The sequence below is a fragment of the Chionomys nivalis genome, chromosome 10 (assembly GCF_950005125.1).
Source record: "Chionomys nivalis chromosome 10, mChiNiv1.1, whole genome shotgun sequence".
NCBI classification, from domain to species: domain Eukaryota; kingdom Metazoa; phylum Chordata; class Mammalia; order Rodentia; family Cricetidae; genus Chionomys; species Chionomys nivalis.
Genome location: NC_080095.1, coordinates 26060286 through 26066719, shown reverse-complemented (window position 1 = coordinate 26066719; position 6434 = coordinate 26060286).

Here is a 6434-nt window from a genome sequence, read left to right as displayed (position 1 = left end):
TCTCACAAGTGCACCCTGGGCTCCTGCCGACCACCTCCCCTTGAAAGCCTCCCTGCCTGGGCTCCTGCCGACCACCTCCCCTTGAAAGCCTCCCTGCCTGGGCTCCTGTGGACCACCTCCCCTTGAAAGCCTCCGTCTCTCATTTTCTGAGCTTCCCCAGTTTGGGCTCTGGCGCCCCCACTGCGCTCTTCCCGACAGCCTTTGCTTGGCCTGATGGGATCGTTGGCACAGAACTGCCTGTCCGGGTGGCCCTTGCTCTGGACCCACGCTCCCATCTATGGAGTGAATGTTTGCGAGTGGTTGGTGAGGAGTCTACAGAGTCCTTGTCTGAGACAGACAGACGGTTAGGGTACAGTGTAAACCAAGGCGCAGCCTGGCGAGAGGACAGACAGGAGCTATCTCAGCGGCTACCAAGCCCTCTGGGTAGCCCAGAGTCATAGGATGGAAGCTCCAGATCATTGATTCTCAACCTTCCTAATGCTTTGACCCTTTAATACAGTTCTTCATTTTATGGTGACACCCCGTCCCCATTATAAAATTATTTTGTTGCTACTTCCTAACTCTAATTTTTGCTGTTATGAACTGTAAACATTCAGAATGGGAGGGGAGGCTGGGTCTCTGTTGGTGTCAGAGGCTGGGTCAGCCTGCTGACTGGTCCCCATTGTGAAATCCCACTTTTTTGTTTTCACAAGTGGAATTTTCCAGATAAACTGTCTGTGCCTGAAAATGCTCATCTGATCTTTCTCTTAATTTTTATTTATGTGTGTGAGTGTAGTGTGTGGTATAAATCTGCGTGTGTTGGTACACGGGGAGGTTGGAGGCTGACATCCGTGTCTTTGTCTATTCTGTTACCGTCTCCACCTTGTTTTTCTGAAACTCCAAAGACCACTGACTTCTAGACTGGCTGGCCAGAGAGCCCTGGGGATTATCTGCCTGTCTATCATGTCCCCTGCCCCCATCAGTGCTAGGTTACAGATACATGTGACCATACCTGGCTTTTTGCATGAGTGCTAGGATCCAAATTCAGTTCCTCATGCAGGCACAGCGGGCACTTTACTGAACGCCTCCCCAACCCCTGCTTTGCTTTTTGTTTGTTTTGTTTTAAATTGCCACTCTGAATGTAGTTAAGAGTTTGGGTTTGAAAACCAGAGCATCCGAGTTTAAATTCCAGCCCTTCTTTCTTACTGGCAGGGTGACCTTTGATCAGTCTCTCAGTCACCTTGTGACCATTTCCCCGTCTATAAAATGGGGACAGTGCCTAAGAGTGGGACTGGCGTGTGGCATGAGTTAACCAAGTGATGTCTTCTTCACTCAACACACGGTCAGGGATGTCCAACAGATGTCGGCTGCTGTGATGTTTTGGATGCTCACTGCATCCTTAGAGCTCAACCCTGAGTTTTCTTTGTAATTAGGTTTATTCTCTCCCTCTCGCAGATCAAAACACTGATCTGCCTAAGTCCACCCCATTTCCAAGTGACCCAGCCAGGACTTGAAGGGAGTTCAGAACCTAAAACTGCTTCCCTCAGTAACTATGCTCCACTCCTCCCTCCCTCCCTGTCTCCCTCCCTCCCTCCCTCCCTCCCTCCCTGCCTCCCTCCCTCCCTCCTTCCCTCCCTCCCAACCTCCCTTCAGGAAAGAAGAGAGCTGCAGCCCACATCGCTGCACTTCAGACTCTCGGAGTCCAGTCAGGCTGTGGTGATAGTTAACTGTAAAGTGAACCCCATACTGCTCTCCTGCCTCACAGTTCCTGTGGTGCTATGGATGACCTATGTCATAAGGTCTGGTTGGAAGCCCCTAATTCAGGTTAGCTCTACTGAGTGGTCCTGTCTCCCTATTTCTATCCTGCAATCTGTTTGCAGATGGCCAGCCAATATCTTGTACCTCTTGCTGCCTGAATATTCTGTAGTGCTGGGAATTGAACCCAGAGCCTCATACAACTAAGCAAACACTCTACTCCTCAGCCACACCCTAGCTCCTAAATGTCCTTGAATTAAGCTTCCTATTGATTTGTACCTCACCTTGTGAGACAGGAGGACGTCTCTCACGCCCAGTTTCTCAGAGCAGCAGAATTGGTGAGAGAGGTACAGACAGGGCAATTCTGGCCTTCCCCTCCATAAGAAAATTCTAGATTTGAAAAGGTGAGCTAGGCACAGTGGCACATGGGCATGCCTTTAATCCCAGCACTCAGAGGCAGGCGGATCTTTTGTGTGTTCGAAGCCAGCTTGGTTTACAAAGGGTGTTCCAGGACAGCTAGGACTGTTACACAGAGAAACCCTGTATTGATCGCCCCTACCCATGGCCCTGCCCACTCTGCTGTCTTTTGACCAGGTTTTTCCGGGGCTCTTGGGGTCAAGGTGACTGACTCTTTGGCAGGGGCAGTGGAATTTGTTGTACTGCAGATGAAACCTGGCTACAACCTTTTAAACAACACACAGCTCGCTAAGTTGTAAGGAAGTACGAGTCACCTTCCAGGAGCTTCCTAGGGCTGGAATGGGAACTGCTCCAGGAATCCTGATTTGGGATACTCTGCTAACCACTATCTTTCATGCTCACTGAAGTCTCTCCCCACATGGGCAGGGTTCCAGAGACAAGGCCAGAAGTTCTCTGTCCCCAGCAGGTAAGGTTTGCTCCAGGCCTTCTTTTCCAGGCTCTTGTGGTTTGGGGTTTTCTTGTCTGTATGTTTTGTCTTGGCATTGTTCCTGAAGACAGTCTCCATGCTGAGAGCAATGGTAATGGGTTCACTATAGTTTTCAGTATCAAACTTTGGGTGATGCTCTGCAAGGTCCAGAAAATGGCAGACATCAGCCCGTGTGCACAACACCTTTGCCCAGGCGGGAGTTTTCTGTGTTCTCCTCTGTCTGTCCACACCCATTCTTCACCCATTTCTTGGAGGACTGAGTCCTGGCTCCCTGCCTTGCCTTCTGTGTTTAGCCAATAGGAGGAGAATGGGGACCCAAGGGACCTAGTCCCTTTGCCAGGGTGGCTTTAAGACAGCTGCCTCCTCTTGTTGAAGGTGTCAGTCCCAATAAGCTGTCCCTTCTCTACTTTCTTCCCATTGGCCTTGGGGGAGCCCCTGGTTCCACATGACCACCCCTTAGGCCAGTCTTCTGGACCCTGTCCCTCAGGTCTCCACTTCCCACTGGGACTGGGACTAACAAAGAGGCAGTGGATACACACACAGGGGACAGAATGGGGAGTTAAGAATGAGCAAATATGAACTACTTGTAAAAATAACTGTCTTCCCTGGCTTGTTCTTCCAATGCGCACAGCTGGCCAGCCTCAGAGCAAATCCCTCTTCATTCTCCAGCCGGAAGAGCGGACAGTTACTCCCTCCCCAGCCTCCAGCGCCAGCTCATTTCTGTGCCTGCTCGGCCCCATGGCTTCCATCACTAACTGCCCTGCCCCGTGCTCCCTATCACGGTAACATGTCCTAGGCAGAGCTAATCAGGCAAGTGGATGCAGATAGACAACTTTCCTCCTCAGAAATACCCGCCCGTGCTGAGTCAGGCACCTTCTAGAATAGTCTGGGCAGCAGGAAGCTGGTCACTCTGTGGATGATCATTTCTGGCATCAACCACACACCAGCAGGCTGGGGCCTGAGCTGATTCATCAGATGGCCTGGGCAAGCAGAGGACCACATGGCTGGTTTTGCTCCTCCCTAGGTAATCTGAAGGTTCTCAGGAGACTGTGACTAATGGGGACACCTGAAGAAAAGAGATGCTGAGGCTGGTGTGTGTGTGTGTGTGTGTTTGTGTGTGTGTGTGTATGCGCACGCACACACGTGCGCGTGCGGGGGGGGTGTGTGTGAGGGCAGCGTGTCTCAACCTGTGGTTCATGACCCCTTTGAGGGGTGGTCACATAGCAGAATCCAGCATATCAGATATTTCCATTATGACCCATAACAGTAGCAGAATTACAGTTATGAAGTAGCAATGAAAATAATTTTGTGGGCAGGAGTCACCACAACTTGAGTAACTGTATTAAAAGGTCAGAGCAGCCAGGCGATGGTGGCACATGCCTTTAATCCCAGCACTTGGGAGGCAGAGGCAGGTGAATCTCTGTGAGTTCGAGGCCAGCCTGGTCTACAAGAGCTAGTTCCAGGACAGGCTCCAAAGCTACAGAGAAACCCTGTCTCGAAAAGCAAATAAATAAATAAATAAACAAATAAATAAAGGGTCAGAGCATCAGGAAGGTTGAGAGTCATTTAGAGGGCTAGCCTTGGGATTCTAGGAGAAGATTTCAGGCCGGGTTTGCTCAAGTTGGGTTTCTTGAGAAGAGGAAAGTGCAGGGAACTTACGCAGGTCTGATGCTATGAAAATAGGCAGCTTCCCTGGGTCTCAGTTTCCTCTTTAAAATGGGCTTAATATAAAGCCGGGCTGTGGTGGTGCACGCCTTTAATCCCAGCACCACCAGGCTGTGGTTTTTCGAGACAGGGTTTCTCCGTAGCTTTGGAGCCTGTCCTGGAACTAGGTCTTGTAGACCAGGCTAGCTTCGAATTCACAGAGATCCATCCACCTGCCTCTGCCTCCCGAGAGCTGGGATTAAAGGCGTGGGCCACCACTGCCCAACTTCCATTTTCTTATTTGTAAAATGGTATCACTAACAATACCTCACAGGGTTGCGGCAAATGAGTTAATGGGTCTAAAACTCTTAGAACTATGCCTGGCTCTAGCGAGCACTCCATGAACATTAGGCTAACCCTCCTTAGCCCAGCACCCATGGAAAGTGCTGAGCTCTGCTCTGCCTCAAGAGTGCCAGGCTTCTTTGTGGCAAGGAGTTGGGTAGATGGAGACTGGTTTGTTCGCTCGACCCTCTTGGGTCGTATCATCTTGGAGTGTGTGAAGGAAGAAGGATGACAAAGAGCCCTTAGAGAGAGCCCCTGGGACTAGACACAGTGATACACATGTAGTCACAATACTCAAAGTTTGAGGCAAGAGAACCCAGCTGAAAGACAGGCTGCATAGTGAGGCCCCGTCTCAATAAACAAACAAACAGACACAGTAGTAGAGTACTGACCCAGTTTGCACAAGGAGGCCCTGGGTCTGTAAGACTTTAAGACAATCCTGAAGCCATTTCTGACTATTCTGAATCCTCTCAGCCTCTGTGCCATAGTGCTTCCCCTCCTCCCCTGGGAACCAAGGACCTAACAGCTACACTCGCACGTACTCAGTTCATGAACAATTACCCATATACGTATGTTTTGGTTCAGTCCCCTGGGAAACGGGGTCAAAATGACCTCTTACCTCACCTGATCTGGCAACAGCTCTCCAGTCAATTATTGGTAATAGCCCTTTCGAAACAACCCCCCTTGCTTCTGTGGCCCCTTTAAAAGTAGACTGTACCAGCTATTCGGGGTCCCTCGGCTTCCCGAATGCTGGGGGACCCTGTCATGACAGAATTAATAAAATCCTCATGCTTTTGCATTGGCTGTGGTGTGTGAGATGCGTCTCTGGGGGCAACTCCTCCTCGGTGTTTGGACGCTAGAGTCCAACAGGTCCAAAGTACCCCAAGGAAACCAATCAACCAATAATCAATCAACCAAACAATAAAACATCTCCTGGAAGCTTTCCTTAAGTCTTCAGGGACCATAGTTTAGGTGCCTATTATGGGGTGTGGAAAAGAGAAGATGGGGAGGACTAACAACAGACATAACCTAGACCAGGGCCTGGGAAATTCCAGTGAGAACTCTCTCCCCAATCTCTCCCCCAGTCAGCTTTAGACCTTGCTTGGTCTGAGCCCAGGGTGTAGGAGCAGCAATGGTACCAGAGAGGTGGTGTCACCTCAAGGTCAGAAAGGGAGTGCTGTAGAGTCCAGCTCTGCTACCCGCAGAGTTCTAAAAGCCCGAGCGCAGCATACGTACAATGAAGATGTATGATGTACCATGTACGATGGTGCCACCTGCCCAGGGTGCCATGCTATAACCATCCAATGTCAGCCACTGCTAACACAACCCTACCACAGGGGTTCCCGGGACATTCCCCCACAGATGTCGATGTCCTAGTCCCTGGAGCCTGTGAATATGTCATCTCACATGGCAAAGAGGACACGGTCAGTATAATTAAATTTGAGATCTTGAGATAGGGTGGTTGTCTGGATTAATTTAGGGGGAGCTCACAGAACAGCAAGAGCGAGAGAGGGATGCGGGAGACCCACCAGCCATTGTCCATTTTGAGGGAGGGAAGGGGAATAAGGAAAAAAAAAAAGCAGGCAGCTTCTAGATGAAAAAGGCTACCAAATGGAGATCCTCCTGAAAGATCCTTCACAAAGGACCCCACCCGGGAACTCTTGGCCCTGACCTTCAAAATTCTGAGATTATAAATCTGTGCTGTTCTGAGACAGCGCATTTGTGGTCATTTGTCATGACAGGAAATGAGTACAGCCACGGAGTTCCTGCATGGCAGTCTCCTTGATGGATGGGCCGACTAAGGAGACGC